The sequence below is a fragment of the Sitophilus oryzae genome, unplaced genomic scaffold (assembly GCF_002938485.1).
Source record: "Sitophilus oryzae breed Bouriz unplaced genomic scaffold, Soryzae_2.0 scaffold_1430_pilon_pilon, whole genome shotgun sequence".
Classification (NCBI taxonomy): domain Eukaryota; kingdom Metazoa; phylum Arthropoda; class Insecta; order Coleoptera; family Curculionidae; genus Sitophilus; species Sitophilus oryzae.
The window spans coordinates 16,771-39,491 of NW_022146094.1; the positions used below are offsets into that span (position 1 = coordinate 16,771).

The following is a 22,721-nucleotide window of genomic DNA, read 5'->3' on the forward strand; positions in this document are numbered from 1 at the left end:
TCTGGATAATATTTCGCCACTTCAAAGCTATTATCACCTCACCTTAACAGAGTCATGTTCAAAAACAGAAATAGACCAAAGGGTATCTTTTAAATTATTTTTTTGTTGATAAATCCCATTAAATCTTGGTGCGATTCGAACCTCCTGAGTCTCAACATTTCTAAAACTAAAGCTTTATCGTATAAAAACTCGTTGCAGCCTTTTGTACTTAACAACACCACCATTGACGTCGTAAAATCTGTAAAATTCTTAAGGCTTGTTGTGGACAATTTTCTGAAATGGGACATATCGAAGCTTTGTCGAAAAAATTGAGCTCTGCCTGTTTTGCATTAAGGTCTGTTTCTAAGGAGCTTAACTTGTCAGTGGCTAGAACTGTTTATTATGCACTTTTTGAGTCGCACCTCAGGTATGCCCTTCCATTCTGGGGTACGTGTTGTGCGACTCAATTTGACCGCATTATCAAGCTCCAGAAGAGAGCTGTTCGATATTCACTGGGACTAAACAGCAGAACTCATTGCCGGGACTTTTAAAGAATTAAAAATATTGACTCTTCCTTCCTTATTTATATTTGAATCCGTTTGCCTAATACGTAAACATGTATCAGCTTCTCAAGAAAGGCCATCTCACACTTATCCACTCAGGAATGCGGAGCAAGATCTTTATCTACCTACCCCTCGCTCAGAGTTAGTTAAAGTTCAATATTATACAACTCAAAAAAATGCACAATCACCTGCCATTTGAAATCAAATCCATAACATCATTTTTTTCATTTCGCAAAGCATTGAACTCTTATTTACTAGACAAGACTTTCTACGCCGTAAATGAATTATATTTTGAAAATCGAATTTGATCTTGTAAACACTGGTCTAATGTTTGCTATTGCTATATTTACTAATGACATCAAAATGAATTTATTTAGAGGTCATTGATATTTGACAATAAACTAGTTAAATATTTTTGAATATTATTTTTTTTTGTTGTTTGACATTGTAAACATTTATAAATGTTTATTTTAACAATAAGACCGACAATATTATTTGTATAATGTTTTGTATTATCTTTTGTTTGTTTGTTTGTGTACCTTGTTTTTTTACTTTGTTTGTTAGTTTACCTTTGTCTACAAATTGAAAAATTTGTTGACAATAAAGGCATTTATTTATTTATAACTATTACCTAATTATAACATTTTCATAATTATTATCTGCAGAATATTTCCTTAGGGTATTTACTTTAGGGTCAGTTAGTAATTTAAAAAAAAACTAAGTCAAATCATCTACAGTATCTACTTATAATTTTTTTACAAGACTGGGTCATCTTATAGTGGAATAATTTTTCGAAATAAAATTCCATAACAAATCAATTTCGAAAAGCGGTGTTATTGATCGTGAATCCAAAAGCTCATTTATTTTTTTAAGAACGCTTCTGACTTTTTAATGAATGTTATTGATCACTTTGGAGCTTGTTTATAATGGTTCTTTGATGTTTGTATTAAAAAATAGGTATAGCATATTTCTGATTAGAAGTGGAAGTGGAAGTGTGTTATATTTTATACGGATTTTTGGTCAAGCTTTGTAGTTTTAATCCAAGAAAATGTTTTTAATAAAATTAAGTTGGAGCCTTTGGTGTTTCAATAGTAAAATAACACTATAATGTAGAATGTTTGGGAGGGTAGTTAGTCACCGCGACCTTACCGCTTTCTTGAGTTATACCGAGCTATAACTCATCATACAGTCTCAGGGCTTTAGCAAAAGCCAGTATCTAAGACGGTTCCACAGAGGTCAGCTCTTCATCCTTGACATCAGCCGTACCAAAGTTCATGGCACGAACGGTCGTCGTCTCGTCGCACTCAGTGATAAGGTGTTCTGTATTAACAAACATATATAACAAAAAAGTTCTAAAAATAATTTTGTTAAACCATTTTAAAAAGTTTGTTAAGCGTTTCTTTATAAACAAGTGTTTTAAACGTGTTTAAGACACCATTACTTGTTTTAAACATTTGATTGAAACTGTTTAAAACTGTATTTTAAACATGTTTGGTTGAAGCTTTGTTCAATAAAAATAAACTCTTTCTTTCAACTATGTAATAAATAAAACAACTTTAAGTCAAAAGGAATAAAAAACAAAGTAATCACTTCAACCTAATATTGTCTAGAAAATATCCAACATTATAAAAGAAAACAGTACCTAGAACTGAACAGAACAAGTGAAAAACATGGTACTTAAATTACTTATACCTATTTTTCTGTGTTCCAACTCAGAGGAGTACCATTAAGTTCTCTAACAATCGAAATACGTTTTACTACCATATTGTTATCCAACATAGTTCTTAATTTTGAATGCCATCTACACTATCTAGTTTAAAACTACATAAACTACATAAATAATCCCAATTTTGGTGTTAATTTTGTTAAAAAAACACGCCTGCGGCGCGTGTCGTGAACTTCATCCGCGTGAATAACAGCCACCATTATATGCTCATTGAATAATATACTAATAAAATCATAAAAAATTAAATATAATAATATATTGATAATGCAATTATTTTGAAATTTTCACTGATAGAGACTTAGAAGACTTTACTTAGGTGCTTTATTACATGTCTCAGGTGTTTTACTTAAAGCACTGATATATTTGACAGATATCGTTGCTTTTTTAGTGAGAAAAATGAATTTTTCGTATGTGAAAAGACGCGCAAGTATCCAAATGATGCTCAAATCCGCGCTGTCGAAAATTTCGCTCAGTTTTCTCGGAAAACGCCGGTCGACGGTCACGCTGAAAGCGCTTTCCCGCCACACGACGCTTTCCACGCATTTCCCAGCGCGGTTCGTTCGCAAACTCGCCGTTTTTCCAATGAAAACAGCAGAGAAAAGCGCGTATACTCCAAAAAATTGGTTAATTTGAATCAAAATAGTTCTAGTGACCGAAAAAATTGACTTAATAAAGTAAAATCTTTGCATTTTCTGTCATATTAAAGATAAAAAAAACTCACAGTAAATATTTGAACAAACTTAAGTGTCGAATGTAGTAACTGTTTTTTGTTCTGTTGTGGGCAGTTTGAGAGAAAAATTGTTATTTGATTACTTTTTACAACTTTTTGGTATAAAGTTTTGCAGGTATGATTTTTTTGACTATACAGGGTGAATCTTAAATAAGTGCACATATTTTTAGGGCTGGTATATCTTGATAAAAGCCACATATTTTCTCTTTACCGTTTTTCAAATAGGTAAAAAATAACTGAGTTATTTTCTTTCAAAATTAAAAACAAATCTAAATTTTTAGAACCACCGGAATTTTACAAGATATTATGTTTTTTTAACTAAAAATTTAAAAAAAAAATTTTTTCGAAAAGTACTATATTCTCAACAGTTTTTTTTCGCTAAAAAATCTTAGATCCTGGGATCGAAATGGGCATGTGATCGAAATATACCTAGTACCCAAAAAATAAGTGCAGTGGGACACCCTATATAAATTATTACTGCCATGTACTTAATAAATAATAAAAATAAAATGACCACAATTATTTTGAAAATCTGGCATTTTAAGAGTAGCAATTCTCTGACAAATTATTAATTATAACTTTATTGTAAAATTATATTACTGAATGATTTAGGACATAATTTTTTGTCTCTAGGTATTGTAAAAATTTGGTATTTAACCATTTTGCGAGATTAAATACCTTTAATCGACTAAGTATATACACTAAATTAAATTCTTGGCATATTATTACTTAGAGGAGTTGTCAACCAACTCCGTGGGCAAAATAATTTTAGGATTTCTTTGTTACGTAGGTTGGTATTTCGGAAACTACAATAGATATACGTATTTGGTTAAATGAGACAAAAGTTGCGTTATTTGAAGCTTGACAAACGCCTGTGTAGAAAACCCCGGTATCTTGATTAGTTTCCGAAGCTTTGCGTGTTAACAAATGATGTTTAAATCATAAATTCAGTTTAGTAGTAAACTTCTATGTTTTTCTTTTCAAATTTGCTAATTGATAAAAAATTGTCCTTTTTTCTCTCTACAATTTCCTGTCTCACAATGTACCGTTTGTGTCCAGGAAGGGTTCATAGTTTCATAGATGTCGATTTTCGAAAGAAATCGGTCCATTTATTTTATTTCGTATATTTTTCATTTTATTGATTTTATGGAAAGCACTGTTCATTAAAATGTTGTATCCTATGTTATAGGGCTTGTTTCTCTCTACAATTTCCTGTCTCACAATGTACCGTTTGTGTACAGGAAGGGTTCATATTTGCATAGATGTCGATTTTCGAAAGAAATCAGAACATGTATATTATTTCGTATATTTTTCATTTTATTGATTTTATGGAAAGCACTGTTCATTAAAATGTTATATCCTATGTTATAGGGCTTGTTTCTCTCTACAATTTCCTGTCTCACAATGTACCGTTTGTGTCCAGGAAGGGTTCATAGTTTCATAGATGTCGATTTTCGAAAGAAATCAGAACATGTATATTATTTCGTATATTTTTCATTTTATTGATTTTATGGAAAGCACTGTTCATTAAAATGTTGCATCCTATGTTATAGGGCTTGTTTCTCTCTACAATTTCCTGTCTCACAATGTACCGTTTGTGTCCAGGAAGGGTTCATAGTTTCATAGATGTCGATTTTCGAAAGAAATCAGAACATGTATATTATTTCGTATATTTTTCATTTTATTGATTTTATGGAAAGCACTGTTCATTAAAATGTTGCATCCTATGTTATAGGGCTTGTTTCTCTCTACAATTTCCTGTCTCACAATGTACCGTTTGTGTCCAGGAAGGGTTCATAGTTTCATAGATGTCGATTTTCGAAAGAAATCATAAAACTTTTTTTAGTAAAATAAATAGATTGGTATGGGACGTCATCTGCATTTCTTCTGTCATCGTCTGTCGAAATACCTGAAAAAAAAAGCAGAGTATACCTTAACTGAGTCATGCTCAAAAACAGAAATAGACCAAATGGTATCTTTTAAACTCATTTTTTTTTGAGAAAAACAATATTAATTATAATTAATTATAAAACAGCCGCCATACTATCCCCGAAACGTTTTAGGAAATATTTCTGGAAATATTTCGTAAAACATTTCGCAAAACATTCCTGGAAATAGGACTATAAATATAAGCCCCTGTTATAAAAATTTGTTCCCACGTTTCCTGAAAAAAAAACTGACAAAAAGCTAGCTTGTATATGGGGACTTTGTTATTTTATTTCACATTATCTTCTAATCAAACTAACTACATACATACATCAAATTTTATTACCTATTACCTACTCGTTTACATCCCTAAAATAGGAAGGATCTACTGCCTATTAAATTGCTACAACAATTAAATGTTGAGTTATTGGTATTCTGTACTCACCAAAATACTATTAATTGACTGACATCAATGATGAATCACAATAAGGCAAAACCATTTTTTGACAACCGTAAAATTCTTAATTTATATTTTTTTATTGTGCCCAAAACATCTTTTTCTGTGTGATTGTTTTATAAAACAGTCAAATTAATCTGTTGACTAAGTAATTTCAGTGCAAATATATTCTAAACAATAATTGAACAAAAATTTATAATATGCATGGTCGAAATTTATTGAGAAATTCATACATTTAATGTACAGAGTTGTAATTAAAATATTATTGTTATTTAGATTTGAACTTAATTGAAAATGTATAAATAATTATTTTTAATGTGAATAATTGTTTATAGATTTAATTTATGAATAAATTGCAGGTATTTTTGTCAAGTTTTATCTTATTTTTTATCCGATTTTCATGATTTATTCTAATTGTTTTTCATCTCGTCATCATTGTCATAGATTTTGTTTCTTGAATTGTGCTCTTATTTCATGCCTTGAAGGAGCTGAAATTACTTTAAATGATACAATGATTTTCAAAGAATATACAGAACTAGCTTATCTTCACTTTAGATCTTTTAAATATTCATTAAGGAGACTATTTTTGAAAAATAGTTTAAAAATAGATAATAGCAAGAAATAATATGCTGCAGCGTAGTGTATGATATTTTATGGTAAAATATGCTAATAGTTTTGTCAATGAAGTATCCAGAAAGAAAACTTATTTTTGTATAAAATGAAGTATTTATTTTTAGCTCCCACTTTAAAAAAAAATTATATAGCAGACTGATTATTATTTTTTCTAATTTTCTAAAAACTGAAACTTATAATAATTAAAATAATATAATTAGACAAAACGAAGAAACTCTTTTTTATATTTTATAATTATTTAGTTATTTTTAGCTTGTTAGCGTTTTTAATATTTCTCTCTCTAAATTAGTAGAATATATAATTAATTTTTTTTTATTTTATGACGTTAGATGAGTTTTTATCCTAATTTAAAAGCTATTAGATTCTAACGTAAGTAATCGATTTCAAACTAAAAGGAGAACTGGAAAGTTCGTTTAAAACTTTGAAGTTCTTTAAAATTCGAAAAAAAAACTAAGTAAAAAGGTACTTAAATGTCTATAATGATCTTGTAACTACTGCATTTTTTTAGATTGGATATCATTAAAAAAAATTTCTTAAATTTTTTGATAGGTTGATTATTTTTTGTCTTCTCCGTTTAATAATAATTAAATGTTTTAATTGTTGCTTCATATTTTTTATTCTATATTTTAACGAGTGCTTTTTATTAACTCGGAAACAATAAGATAGCTTTTAACATTTTTTATCAGAGATAGAGTTTTTAAAAGTTCAAACACAGGGAAAGGTAAAGACATTTTTATCATCAAGTGAACCACTTGATATAAAGTACACTTTTAAAGCAATTGTTAAAGAATTTTATATGATGGAAAGTAAATATACTTAAAGTGGTTATGAAAGTTGTCTGGTTATTTTCAGCTTATTCAACCATTTCCAATTATGGTGTACCTCCCTCATATTTAAAGAAAAAAAGTAAAGATTTCAGTTAACGTCTCCTTTTCGCTGCCACGGCTAATCTGGACGAGGTCTACTTTGTTTAGGCGGAATCCGAACCGCGGTCCTCGGCCATATCATGGTCAATGACCTACCGAGTTGGCAAATGACTAAATCAACTCTTACTCACGAGATATCCGATCTCATCCGGCCTCGAACCGGCGTGAAGGAGCAGTGTTTGTCAATAGATTTTACACTTTTGCCTTTATTGGACTTGTCGGCGCTGGCACGATACAGAGTTTCGAACTGGTCACCCGTCCATCTACTAGTATCGCCTTACGTCGCTTAACTTCGGTGTTCTAATGGGAACCGGTGGACGGTCTTTCTTGGTTATTCCCGGCATACGTGCGACCCGCAGTTTTCTTTGACAGTTTCTGTAAGAGAATAAGAAAATAACAGAATAATTACTGAAATATCGAAAAAATTAACGAAAAAAATTATGTCAAAACATTTTTTTTAAATAAATTTGGTTTCGAACTCATCTATTTTCCGAAATTGACAGCTAAGTAGCTGTCAGTAGCTTAGTAGCTTGACAGATTACATCTTAATAGATATTAAAGTATGTAGAAAATACTTGAATCAAAATGTAAACAAAAATATAGAGAAGAAATGACTTTCAAATCGATCGGTCTTAATCATTCCAGAGGTTCGGTCAATCAGTCGTCCATACAAAAGATTGGCAATGAAAAACTCTCAATTCAGTTCACTGTCAGTCAGTACGAAATCAGAGAGCTTGTTTTTTTCAATAAAATTGTATGAAATTAAATTTTCAGATGGTCGTTATTTGAATAAATAGTAACAACATGTTTATAAACAATACAATCGTAAAAACTGTAAATGTAGCAGTTCCAAATCCAATGGCACCTCGCCAAAGATCGAAAACTCTTAAAATTATGAGTTTTACTGACGAATTTGATAAATTTCGAGACGTCAAAATGCATTAGTTAGCTTTACAGTCATCGAAACCAACATAAATATTCTCTATGTTCGATTTTCTAATGTTTATTGATTCTAGGACCCAGATTGTGACCATACCGTGTTGCTTCCTGAACTGAAAATATACAGGGTGTCGAAATATTCCAAAATCAGTTAATTGAACACAATTTACTTCTACAAGGTGGCCCGAACTGTATTCCGGAAATTTCGGCAGCATATTCTACAGATAAAAATAAGTAAAAAAGTTCGTATAAATGTATGTCCTAAAATGCTTAGTTTTGGAGATACAGGGTGTAGAAATGTCATTTTTATTTCGATTTCTTCCAAATAATTTCTGAAGTAACAAGAATATTTGGATGAAAATTGGTATCTGGGAGTTTTTTGACATTCCGTGACTTTTTACGTAAAAAAAGTTTTTGGTAAAAATTGGAGCAGCAATATTAAATAGAAAGCAGTAAGTATTTTTAAAATATTTAAATACTTTACTCGGAAACGCATAGTTCTCCCGCGCTCATAGTCACGGCTAATTTTTGTGTTTAGAGGATGTTTGGTCATTACAACTTGTCTGACTGATTAAATATAACTTTATAATAGCTGTCTCAATAACATATATGTAAAAATCAGACATGTAAAAATAAGTAAAGTTCATTTATTTCTTTTAGTTACCTTTCTCACCTGGCCAAGGTGTCACAGGGCGAACCCCACAAACACGCCGGTATTCAAAGCACACGAGAGCATTACTGAGAGCCTAAGGTTTCATGCTTGTGAAAAAAAGTTATGCCTGATCGCTCTGGGATTTTACTCTATTTATAAATTGACCGTTGTTGTATTTCATTAAAATGGAGGAAATATTAAAAAAAACGAAGAAGCACGACAAGCGTTCCTTCCACCTAAAAGTGAATCAATTTACCAAAATGAATATAAAAAATGGGGAGGAAGGAAGTGTGCCGCGTAATGGAAGTTCATAAACCAAGTCAAAACCTCAGAAAAACAGACGGCCAAGCTACAATTAATACTAATGAATAAATGGAAGGAATACTACGAAGAACTCTTAACGGCAAATAGGCAGGAATACGCCACAATATCACCCACAGAGATAAATATTTCCGGAGAAGTTATTAACATCGACATACCGCAAACGAAAAAGGCAGTGGCAGCACTGAAAGATAACAGAGCCCCGGGACCGGAGAATATTCCAGGAGAATTGGTAAAATGCGAACAGAAAAACTATTTAAAGCCTTAACCTGGTGTATAAATAGATTCTTGAACGGCGCCCCAATACCAAAAGAGTGGAAAATCGCCTATATATTCTCAATCCACAAAAAGGGAAATAAACAAGTGTGCTCCAACTATAGAGGTATATCAGTAACAAGTACCCTAAGTCGATTATACGGACGGATCCTTAGAGATTTAATAGAACAGGAATACCAACAACAAGAAGAGGAGGAACAATCTGGTTTTCGGACTGGGAAAACCTGTACCGATAATATTTTCTGTCTGAAACAACTAATAGAGAAAAAAAGTAGTATTGATCAGGAGGCACACCTCATGTTTATTGACCTTCACAAAGCATATGATACCGTTCCAGTTAACAGACTATTCAAGGTACTACAGGACACCAACATTAACTACACCTTAATTAGAGCTCTGAAAAACTTGTACGAAGAATCGACATCACAAATTAAAATAGGCAACACATTTTCTGGAAGATTATTTGTCAATAAAGGTCTACGACAAGGATGCTGTGTTTCTCCCACATTATTTAAAATATATGTAGCAAAGGCCTTGAGGCAATGGAAGAGAAAATGTAATGGAATGGGCATTAATCTGGGAGATACCTGTCTATATACCCTGCAGTTCGCAGATGATCAAGTTCTTATGGCCAACGATAAAGATGATTTGGAGTACATGACAAGGAAACTACAAGAGGAATATCAACGATGGGGTTTGGAAATAAATACAGGAAAAACTAAATATCTACCTATTGGTGCAGAACTATCTAGCGTACATCTAGAACATGAAGAGATAGAAGCCTGCAATGACTACACCTATCTAGGAGTGATATTTGATACAACAGCTAAAGATGACAAAGAAATTAAAAAACGAATATCACAAGCTAGAAGAACAATTGGCTGTCTGAATGGAGTATTTTGGAGTAATGAAATAGGGAAGAAACGGAAGATCAATATATACGAGACCCTGGTAAAGAGCAGTCTACTTTATGGTGCAGAGACTTGGCGAATAACGGAAGCCAACCGAAAAAAACTGGAAGCGGTAGAAATGGATGCCTATAGAAGAACCTTTGGAATTTCCCGAAGAGATAGAGTCCGAAACGAAGAAATCCAACAGAGGATAGGAATAGAGGGATCTTTGACAACCGACATCGAACGCCAACAACTTATGTGGTACGGACATGTCCAGAGGATGGATGACACACGACTTCCAAAACAAAGTATGCAATGGATATCCCAATATCGAAGAAAACGTGGAAGACCTAAGAATACTTGGAAGGGGGGTGTCACAAGAGCAATGAGTGCGCCAGAAATCGAAGCGAGGGACAATGGAACGATCGGAAGACGTGGAAAAAAATCTAGGCATCGGACAACGTCGTCAAAATATTGTAGCAGGGGATATCGATAAAACTGTTCTCTATGTGACATTAACGATGTAAATAAAAAATTAGAGTAGTTAGATGAGTGTCCATTTTCATTTTATATTATTACTCAAAATCTCTTTTCTTTTCTTTTTCACGGTTGTTACCTATAAAAGGTAGAAGAATGATGGCATCTTAAACCCTGTTAATTACCGTTCCCAAAGGCGTTATGACCCTATTTATGTTTAGCGTAATCAAGAAATAAATAAAATTTTATGCTGTCCGTTTTTCGATCTGGTCTTTATGTATATTTTACTCTTATAATATAAAATTTTGATAGGTGTAATATTTATTTATGTCAGTTAAACGTAAAAATTCACGAATATGTTTTTTATATATCTACATGCTTCTTCAAGGTTGTAATAGATGTGTGTGTGTGTGGATTTTACCCAAGTATAACTAATATTAATAACGTCGACATCATGCTATTGCATTTGCAAAATCTAATATCATCCTAATTTTCTTCCGTATGGATAGATATGCTTCGGGCTGTGTTTGCTATTTTGGGAACTCAATTCCAGCTCACCTGATAACAGGGGGGATCAAGCTTCTGGGGAGTTTGGAGAATACATTTTAGATGACAAATAGTCGTTCTCGATTGAGATACAAACATGATTACATTAGAGAAAAAATAATCAGAATACTTCCGTAGACATTTCTGAAAAAAAAAATAATTTTCCAGATTTCCTTATTACATTCAGATGCAAAAAAAACACATACCGCTTTTTTAAATAAAATAACTTAAAAGATTTTTTCAGTTTTATACAGTTTTTTTCACAATATTTTGAAGTAATCACTTGTCACTCAAATTTTAAATATATGTGTATTAATTTCCTGCTATGCGTTCCAATTGTATCAACTTATTTCTTTGTAAAATAAAATAAACTACTTTGAAATTAAAATGACAGACACATCTATCACTGTCAAGGATCTTGTCGTTGGACAGACTATATTTTAGTTATGTTTAGTTCGATTTTTATGAATTTTTTAGCAAATTGTATACAGGGTGTCATTGAAAAATGCTCTGCCATAAATTTTGACCCTAAATTAAATGGTGATACTGAAAAATTATTTAGAAAAACGGAAAGGGTAGTTTTTGCAAGGGTAGGGGGGTGTTTTGTGAATAACTTTTTTGAGGTTACTTTTTTTGCAACGTGGGTTCATTTTTTGAAAACTACATACTTATTCCTACAAAAAAGGTACTCTTGTTGCACATCACCCAGAGTGGTGGTTTTCGAGAAAATTGAAGGCAGAGAGTTTGCTGTGATAGGTTGCTAACTCAACATAAACTTATGAAAGTTATGACGGTTCAAAAGTAACCAAGTAGTTAGAGTATAATTAATTGGAAAATCAAAATTTCATGATTTTTAAAATATCTTATTATTATTTTTAGGAGTACTATCACCCCCTGATTTTTTTACACCATTTCAATGACACCCTGTATACAACAATCAATTACACCCTGTATCAATTTTAATTCGTAAACTCTTATAAACTTTAGTATTTCGCATATTATACAGGGTTAAACGAGGGGTTGCTTTTTTACCTTAACTTTAAAACACCCTGTGCAATAATTTCGTGTGTAAATTTTCCTAAAATATAATTTTACGGTCAGAACCGTTTCTCCTGAGCATTTTGTTTTTTGGATCATGTCAATACATGCCTTGGTTAATTTTTAAGAGCGAAATGAACTTGCCACCCACTAGGACTGTATCGTTAGTCTTTATTTTTAGTCAGAGTTAGTTAGTCAGAGCGTTTCTGCTCTTTCTAGCTAAAATATAAGACAGTACAAATTTCACATCCCATTTGCGACATTTTCTGCTCCACAAGTTGATGTAATTAGATTTTCAAATTGACATTTCGTTTCTGAGATGCATAATCAACTTTAGTTTTTAAACAACTGTCAATATGTTTTATTTTGGACCATTCTCTATAATACCAAGCAGTATGCTAGCATATTTTATGAGAAAAGCATATAATATTATCTTTATTTTCCAGAGTTACGATATACATATTCATAAATTCGAGAGTATATTTTTATGGGTATTATAAACAAAAACCGAGAATATATATTTTAAAATATTATAAAATTTTGGCTCTGAGAGAACGGACATCCGCCTTTGCACCAGATGTTTTTTGAATTTTCCAATACATCACACGTCTGTGAAAATGTACGGCATTATAAAACACGCTTTGCATTTCGATTTAGTGCAATAAATCAAAATTTTCCCAGCTGAAAATTTTGTTGTGGGCCGTTTTTTGGGCGTAATGTATTATTTATTGTTCGTTATATAAAAAAGTATTTACATATATTTTGCAATTATTAATTGTGTATGTATGTTAAAACAAACATATTTTTCTTATTTACAACAATATAGTTAATAAATAGAGTCTATGCTTCTGTGGCGGGTTCATCTATACTAATAAGTGACTGACTCACTGATTAATCACGATCCTGCTCAAACCAATCAACGTAAGAAGCTCAATTTTGGCATACAGATTGATTCTAGGGTGTAGAGGTTCGATGAGAAGGGATTTTTCGAAATTCCAGTTCAAAGAGGGTGAAACCACCCCTAAATATTACAATATTTTGTATTTAGAAAACGGTCAAGTTTCCGAAAAAAACGCTGAAACATGTATATTTTATTTTGTTTTTTACATATTTTAAGATTTTTTAAAAATATATACAGGGTGTTTCGAAAAATCTGGTCATTGATTAATCACGATCCTGCTTAAAGCGCTTGACGTAAAAAGCTGATTTTTGGAAAACAGACTTTAGGGTGCAGAAGTTCGATAAGAAGGGATTTTTCGAAACTTGAATTCTAAGGGGGTGAAACCACCCCTCAAATATTAGAATATTTTTTATTTAAAAACCGGTGAGTTTTTCGGAAAAACTCTTAAACACGTATATTTTATTTTGTTGTTTTACATATTTTACGATTTTTTAAAAATTTGTACAGGGTGTTTCATCAAATATGACCATAAAGTAATTACGATTCTGCTTAAACTGCTTGACGTTTAAAGCTGATTTTTATCAAACGGATTGACTGTGGGGTGTAGAGGTTCGATAAGGAGGGGTTTCTTGAAACTCAAATTCCAAGAGGGTGAAAACGCCCCTCAAATATTACAATATTTGTTATTTAAAAAACGGTTAGTCTTTCGGGAAAACGCTTGGACATGCATAATTTATTTTGTTTTTTTACATATTTTGAATTTTTTAAAAAATCATACAGGGTGTAATGAAACTATATACCCCTCAAATATTACCAAGTTATGTAATAACATCGCCATGTTTTTTCTCATGCTGACATAAATGTGAGAAAATTTTATCCAGTTTGTATGCTATGGAAATTCTTGCTTTGTTTTATCATCACCATTACAAATGATTAATTCGACGCGAACGAAGTCACGCTAGTTTCTTGATAAAACTCTGGGTTTTTGCCACTGGTAGAGAAATCTACAAAATCAAATATTATTTTTTGTAACCACCTCTGAGTTGAATCCAAACGGAAATCAGCTTGTCAGTGTTTTTTTTTGCAGTAAAACAAACTTGCCTAATCGACTAAAAATGCTTAAAGTTTTGCTAAGAACTTTGTCTAAACTTTTGCATCTTTAGTTTCATTAAAAAGTAGCAAAATGATGCCGCATCTTTGTATTTCTTCTTATAACCGAGAGACCCGATAAAACACAAGAAAATGGGACAACCAATCCACTTTGGATGAAAGAAAAAATAGAGGCAATCTACAATAATTATTATCACTTTATATGATTCCTCCAAGATGAACATTAAAAGTGAGACACCAAAGTGACATAAGCTTTGTTCGGGTTCTTGTTATTACCGATTCTGAACCGTCCTAGAACTCTGCAGCGCATGCGCAAATAAAATAATGTCTTCATATTTCCTTCTGCGCATACGCATCACAGTTCTAGGACAGTTCAGAATCGGTAATAAGAGAAACCCGAAGTAAGCTATAGTATGTTAAAAATATAAGCCTTTAGATACATATAGTTCATATCAAATAAACTTTTCGTCACGTGATTAAGCTTGACCGGCACAGTGTTGCCTACTTTAACATATTTTCTTTTAATTAAAATATTTTAGGAAACAAAAATAAATTAATTATAAATATGTAAACAGTTATGACTTAATTCAACAAAACCCACCTTCTTAACAGCACTTAAGGTACATAAAGGTCCATTACTACCGCTTTCCCGTTCAAAATATTCTAATAAAGTTGCGATGAGTTTTTTACGGCTATTAAGCTATCTTGTACACTTCGCACTAAAAGAGGTTCTAACAAGAACAATGTTTGACTGCAAAGTGTGTTAGTAAGCATTTTTAAGCTTAAAGTTTCACAATACTATTCATTTAAACCAAAATCTCGTAATACAAAACTAAAGTGTCAAAACGAATGACAATGTCAGGAAATAAATAAAGAAATGTGGCAACTTGACGTTTTTTACAGCAGAGCTATCACCTGAATCCCCAGCGGGAAATTTAAATTCCAGTTAGTCAGCTTGTCGCCGAATATGTCCATGGTTGCCAACAATGACTCTAGTAGTTTTTGTTATGTAATTAATGTCAATATTATTGTTTTTTGTTTTCAAAATATTTTTAAAAACTTTATTGATGAATGTTATTTTATTCGGGGCTAATATTAAAGATTCATGACCTGTCATCTTGGTTTTAAACACACGTTTTCATTAATGGGGCTCCTAATGTATTATTAATATATTTTACTTAAAATTGGTATAATTTTCCGGTTTCTGTCCCGGATATTGGCAATTTGAATACATGAATACCGGGCCACGTGTTCACTTTATGACTCATTAGATTCCCCGTTACATAACAAGAGAAATTATCGAAATTGGGTATGATTGAACGAATCCTGAATTAAGTAGGCATTCCACTTATAACCCTTACGATGTTTTGCATAAAAAAAAACATATATTTTAAATTGAAATCCAGTTAAAAATGTTATATTGCCATTAATGTCTAATTAAAAGGCTTTAAAATTAATCTTCTTTCGTCTAAACTTTTGTTCTGACTTATTTATATTAAAATGATATAGCACACACTGTGTTTAGAGTGGCATCCATCACATATCCCGAACTGTGATGAATGCTTCGAACTTAAATATTTAAACTTATTGGTTTTGTGTGTAAAAGCCGACATTAATAATAGAACTCTTTTTAAATTTAGTACAGTATTTGTTTTATTTGATCTTGTCAAAAAATATTTTTAGAACCAGCTGAAATTCAAACGAATATTAATTATAATCGAGGAGGATGTATAAAGTACGGTTATAGTTTAGAAATATCATCATCATCATCATTTTCAACTTATTCAACCATTTCCAATTATGGTGTAGACTCCATCACATAATTAGATACTCTCTTTGTAGTTGGGTTCATTGTTGACTATTGTTGACCATGCGGGCCCAAGTTATCTCTGCTAATTTCCTAATATCATGGTCCAATCTCAGGTTTGGTCTTCTTCTAGGTCTCTTAATTCCTTCTTCTAGCGTTGCCAACAAACAGCCCGAATGAAAGTTGAAAGTGGCAATTCCAATCCAGTCAATATACAGGGTGAGTCAACGATAGAGTAAAGTCTATTATCTCATTTGTTTCGAGGTTTACAAAAAAAGTTTAAATACAAAAGTTGTAGGGAAGGTTAAGATACACATTTTATAATTATTATAGAGTATACAAGGTGCTTCAAAAAGTATGACGGATATAACATATGTTTTTTTTAAATGCAACACCCTATATTTTATTTTATTTTTAGATTCTGTATAAAATTCCATAACTTTTTTGTATATAATGTTATAACCTAAAATTAATAGTTTTTGTAATATTTCAATTTGTTTTAACAAATGTTAAATTGCAATGTGGTAAAAAATTGACAGTGGTGCCATTGTCTTTTTCTATATCTCTATAAAATTCTCCTACCAAATTTTAGTTCTCCAACTTCAGAAACAATGCCATTACTGACATTTTTTTTATCATATTACAATCTAACATTTGTTTAAACAAATTTAAATATTACAAAAACTATTAATTTTAGGTATATAATATTATATATAAAAAAGTTTTGGAATTTTACGCCGAATCTAAAAATAAAATAAAAAATAGGGTGTGTTCCATTTAAAAAAATATATGTTATATTCGCCACACCTTTTTGAAGCACCCTGTATATTCTATAATAATTTTAAAATGTGTATCTTAACCGTCCCTATAACTTTTATATTTAATATTTTTTTGTAAACCTCGAAACAAATGAGATCATGGACTTTACTCTATCGTTGACTCACCCTGTACAGAGAGGGGTAAAACAAGGATGTGTGCTGTCTCCTTCGTTGTTTAATGTTAATTCTGAGGCGATTTTTCGGGATATGTTTTCGGGAAGCTTTCTCTTAGCGTCATTAACAACATTAGATTTGCCGATGACACAGTTCTGATTGCCGTCTCTGATACTAGACTCCAGAGTTTAGTGGGGCGACTTGAAGGCTCCTGTAAGAAATACGGGATGAAGATCAATTCCTCTAAAACCAAAGTTATGGTGTTTGAAAAGAATCAAAATGTACCAATTCCTATTAAAATAGAGGGCAATACCTTAGAACAAGTCTACAAGTTCAAATATTTGGGGGCCTGGATAGTTAACACCTTGAAGAACGACGTGAAAATAAAAACCAGAATAGAACAAGCGAGAAATGCCTTGTTAAAAATGAAGAACGTTTTCCAGAACCTCAGATTGGATCTTGAGTTGAGAACTAGGCTCGTCAGGTGTTATGTTTGGTCAGTCCTATTATAAGGAGCAGAAACATGGACACTGAAAGTTCAAGAGATGAATCGCCTAGAATCGTTCGAAGCATGGATTTATCGAAGAATGATGAAAATTCCATGGACGGCCCACATAACAAATACCGAAGTTTACAACAGAATAGGCAGAGAAAGAGAATTGCTCAATATAATAAAAATAAGAAAAACATCATACTTGGGGCATATATTGAGAAATGAAAAATACCACGTCTTACAATTAATAGTTAAGGGTGAAATTGAAGGAAAAAGAGGTCTCGGCAGAAAGAAACTATCTTGGTTGAGAAGCATCAGAAATTGGACTCACCTAACTTTTGAAGAACTCATAAGGAAAGCCGAGAATCGTGAAGATTTTGCCAATGTGATCGCCAACTCCACGAAAGAGACGGCACGTATAGAAGAAAAAAGAAGTAGTTGCTCTAAAAAGCTTTGGGGATATCGCGTCTCCCTCTTGAATTCCTTTACCAATTGGAAACTCTGGGGTTGTTTTATATATCATTACTCTTGTTTTGCCTTCTTGGTATATATTGGCGAGAGTTTCTATATAAAGCCTGTCAATACCTTGTTTCGCTAGGGCTTCTATTTTATTGCTTTAGGATATATCCAGTCGAAAGTCATCTCAAAGTCTATAAAGGCTATAGCTAAGTTCGTATTCTTTTAATCAGCTGATAACAACCTATCAGAGATTATTTTAATATTTTTTTTAGAATAATTAAGTAATTTCCTCTTATACTTTTGTGAACAAAAAAATATATTTTTTTATGTATTTTTCAGATTTATGTATTAGTTACAGAATATTATTACTGAAAAATGTGTATATTCTTTGTTTGACTTGCTTGCTCTACAGTAAGGTTAAATTAAATTACGTTAGGGTTGTTCATTATTCAGTAGCTGGCTAGACAGTAATTTAGTGGCCACCCTTTGTAACTGTCATCCACTTCTAAAAGCCTAAAAACAGAATAATAGAGTTTCGACTATACAAAGATTTCTGACGATAATACGGAGGATGATATACGCTAAAATCGTTCTTGCTTTATGTTTAAATAGTAATATTAATACTGAGGGTGTGACTGATTTTTTTTTGGTATTAAAGAAAAAACTTTATACGTGCTTTTAAAACAATTTCAATTATTTTTCGTAGATTTTAATTCCAAAGTTGGGATAATGTTTAAAACTTGTTTAAAACATTTGCTTAAATTCTGTTTTAAACTACATAGTACAGATAGCATTCAAATTTAAGAACTAGGTTGGGTAAAAATTTTGATTGTTAGAGGACTTCATGGCACTTTTCCGAGTTATAGCCCAGAATAATACGTATAAGTAATTAAGTAGGTACCATTTTTTATTAGTTTTTTTTATTACAGTTAGGTACCTTTTTTCTATTATAATGAGTTGAACGATTTTTCTTAAAAACAATATTAAATTCAGATGATTACGTTTGTTAATTTTTTTCTCCGAATTTGTTAGTCAGTTTTAAAGCATATTATGGATAATTGGATAATAATTAATCCAAAGTTTATAAATAATGATCAAAATAAATTGGAGGGATAAAAGTACAAAACGAAATGGCAAATAATAGGATGCGATGTGAACAAAAGGAACTGCGACTGAAATCGTTATCGAAAAACCTCTCAGAGCTAAATTAATTTAGCTTGACTCTTAATAACATCAATTTTGACTAAAAAAAGCTTATCGTTAATACTAATGGCCACGGAATTATAAAACACAAAGAAATAAATCGAAAAAAAAAAAATACAGACTTTTCAGACGATCACCAGTCCATCTACTCGCATCATCTAACGTCGCTTAACTTCGATGATCTATCGGGAACCGGAGTTTGGACATAGTTGTGCCATTTCAACCAATAACCATAGTCAGAAATTATAAAATATATTATACTAGAGTTAGTAACCATAAATAAATATCCTGATTATAAGTACATGAAAACCATTGAAGTTGAACATTTTTTGAAGAACAAGTTTTCTCTTCCTAAACAAATATTGTTGTTATTTAATATAAAAAATTGTTTAAAAGTCGGTATTATATCGTCAATATTTGTATTTTCTCCCTAGATAGCGAGACGTAGTATGCAAATATTATCCTGTTTTACGCGAAGACAAAAGACGTAGAAAAAGTCGACGTTGTTGACACTGTGTCATTTAATTTCCAAGAACATCTACCTCCGCATTTTTTATAAAAGTAGCTATATAAAAAAAAAGAACATTAGAAAAGCGGGCAAAGGTTGACCTTATTTATTTACAAAGAAACGTGTCTCGGACTTATACAAATTATGATGAATATTTTCTAACTTTTAATAGTATAAACAGGATTATATTTACATAAATTAGAATTTTTCAAATTGTAAGACTCGTTGAAGATAAATACTAAAGAGGGACTCAATATAACTATTTTTTTATCTACGCTTTTCAGACGAAGAAAGTGTCATGATTTTTTTGTTAGTTGTTTTTTGACCTTTCTCTTGATAAATTGGTCTTTTTTGCTGTTTTCTTGGTGTTGACTTTGTATTATTTGTTGTTTAGGCAAAGCTAAAATTGCAGTCCCAACTAGCATTTATAGGGGCAGATACGTAACTGCTACTATCAAAGCCACTAGTGGGCGGTGACCATCGGCTTATATGTATATAACTTATTAGTAACCCCTACTGTGAAAAGTTACTATAAAGTTTTTGGTCTTTTATGGTGTCATATTCGAAGATTTGGATAGTTCCAGCCACTTTTTTAAATTACATGTTTGCAACTTGCAATCGGGGTGTTTATTTTCCACTTTTATGGTAGGTTGGCACTAACCGGTCATTCTCGAAATATACTTCAAAGTGACTATTCCTTATAAAGTAACATTTTAAGTGGCAGGGCGGGACTAGGAACTATACTTTAGGGGCAGTGACATTTTAAAAAGGACCGGGAACTATATTTGCTAGTTGGGTGTGGCTAGGATAACAGATGGACGGTGGACAAAGAGACTTATTGTGGAATGGAGACCAAGACACGAGGCCTATAGAAGCAGAGGACGACCTGCTAGTCGATGGGCAGATGATATTAAGAGAGTGACTGGAAACTGGATTCAAGTGATACAAAATAGAAAGAAATGGCTAGAGTTAAGGGAGGCTTTTGTTCAGCAGTGGACGGAATAAGCTAAATGATGATGATGAAAGACTTTTATTTATTTGACACTCCTTTTTTACAAAAAAAAACTTGATTAGAGTTTCTTTAAAAGTATCAATGAAAAATTCCACACCTATATAAACGTGAAAGTTAGAAATTTCAAATTAAATGACACAGAAATACATCGAAACTTAGATCTTCCGGGGATTTATAGTTTCGTGGGAGCGACGCATCTATGTCAATAGTTTGTCTCATATATACGGTAAATTGCCTTTTGTAACGTTTCCGTATAAAAGTTTAGCACCAAGAATGGTCTTTTAATGCTTCAATAACGTAAAATATATGCTTGTAAGTAGGAATTTTATATTTAAAACGTTAGTTTGCCATGAATTTCATTGGGTGGTAGATAGTTTAAAAGGATTTATAGTCTGTTGTGAAATATAACCTATACAAATTAAGCTTTTACTTACGTAATCAAGGGCGCGGTTTTTAAATTCATTGTTGCTAACCATGGACATATTTGGCGCCGGGCTGACTAACTGGAATTTAAATTTCTCGTTGGGAATTCAGGTGATAGCTCTGCTGTATTTAGTTATTTTAGTTATTTGCTGATACTGTCATTCGTTTTGACACTTTAGTTTTGTATTCCGAGTTTTTGGTTTTATCAGTGATAAAAACCAAACTGGAAGAAAAAAATAACTCACCAACTCTTAAAACCTTAAGGAATTTAATATCGAGAATATTGAATATAATATTATACTGAAAGCATATGCAGTTTTATCAATATGCAAGATCTATATTATTAAATCTTTGGGGCAAAATGTAAAACAAAATTTAAATTTAAACTGGAATAAGACTCCCTGTTCCGCCAACCACTTTTGTATTAAATTTTTTATCATACGCCCTCAATCTTGAACACAGACCTGAAATTTTTCTTAAAAAGGTTAGATCGAAGATAGTAGAAAGCTATTTTTTTTGTTTTCATTGCTAAAAAGAGTTGAAAATTTTACCATACAAAGTATGTAACAGAAAAAATAGACGCATTCTTATAACAATTGAATTTTTATACTCACAGATTAATCAAGTTTAAAGTGTTATATTTAGCTCAATTTCCATCAATTTCTTAGCAAACTGTATATAAATCTATCAACTATATTGCCGACTTTAGCCACAGCATTTGCCATAAAATAACGAGCGATTGGTTACAAAACCATACAAATTATATATCACTGTAATCACAAAACTTCAGTCCATTTCCGTATTGTAACGGAATTTTAAATTATCTCTTTATTTTCGAAAAAATTTAGTTCAAACATAAGGAATATTTTGTTGATGTTTGACCATCAAAATCTTAAAAATAAATGAGCTGTCTAAAAATGTGCTACAATCTGGATATAGTATAACTCTGTTTTTTTTTTCAGGTAAGATTTCGACAGACGATGACAGAAGAAAAGCAGATGACGTCCCATACCAATCTATTTATTTTACTAAAAATGTTTCTAATAATTTTTAAGTTATCTATGGATGGGTTTAAATATAAATCCGTCATACGTCGTGTCTTGTTGTTTTTAACCAGTTTTATTGGTTTATTTAAAAAATGACAGATCGTATTTCAATTTTATTGGTTTGACGGAACGATGAACGACAAACGGACGCCGATGCGTTTGAACTCGCCTTTAGATTTTTGTCATTTTTGACGCTTGTCAAAGTCTTGCCAAATTATAGGTTAGAATTTTGTGTCAACTTTTGTTAAATACCCTGCGTTTTGGAAGATGATGCATTTTGATTCGTATTATTACGTGTGTTTTGTGTCTTTTGAAGTCAAGTGGAGGAAAAATCGAGTGAAAATTAACTGTAGACCCAGAGCACAGTTTATGGTTAATACTCGCTGCCCAGGCAGAAAGTCTTATACACCAATGAAGTTGCCATCGATAAAGTTTGTATACCATTTCGTCGTAGATAAGTGCATCTTGTATATGGTAGAAGGATCAAACTAAACACATACTAAAAACTGGAGTAGCTGTAAAATATCGACATCACACGATAGGTAAATGGATATGTAATGGATTTTAGTACTGCAGAAAAATAATGTCAAAAGGTACTGGTTTAAAAAAATTAAGATTAAAGTTAATTAATCAACCTTTAAGGTATAAAATTTGGTAGGTGTTATTATTAATAAAATAGTTTGTTTTATTTACCTATGTTGTTTTATTTATTCCTGTGGAATATTACAAATTTGTATTTGTACAT

The 22,721-nt window shown here is 31.6% G+C and overlaps 1 protein-coding gene across 1 annotated transcript in view; it reads left to right on the forward strand.

The window, feature by feature from the left end:
• Positions 1–2,772: 2,772 nt before the first annotated feature.
• Positions 2,773–22,721, forward strand: part of LOC115876245 (calcitonin gene-related peptide type 1 receptor-like) — a 95,278-nt gene continuing 75,329 nt past the window's right edge. Inside the window, exon 1 of the mRNA XM_030891949.1 lies at positions 2,773–3,113. The gene's annotated coding sequence lies outside the window, so the exon portion shown is untranslated. The remainder of the gene's footprint in view (positions 3,114–22,721) is intronic.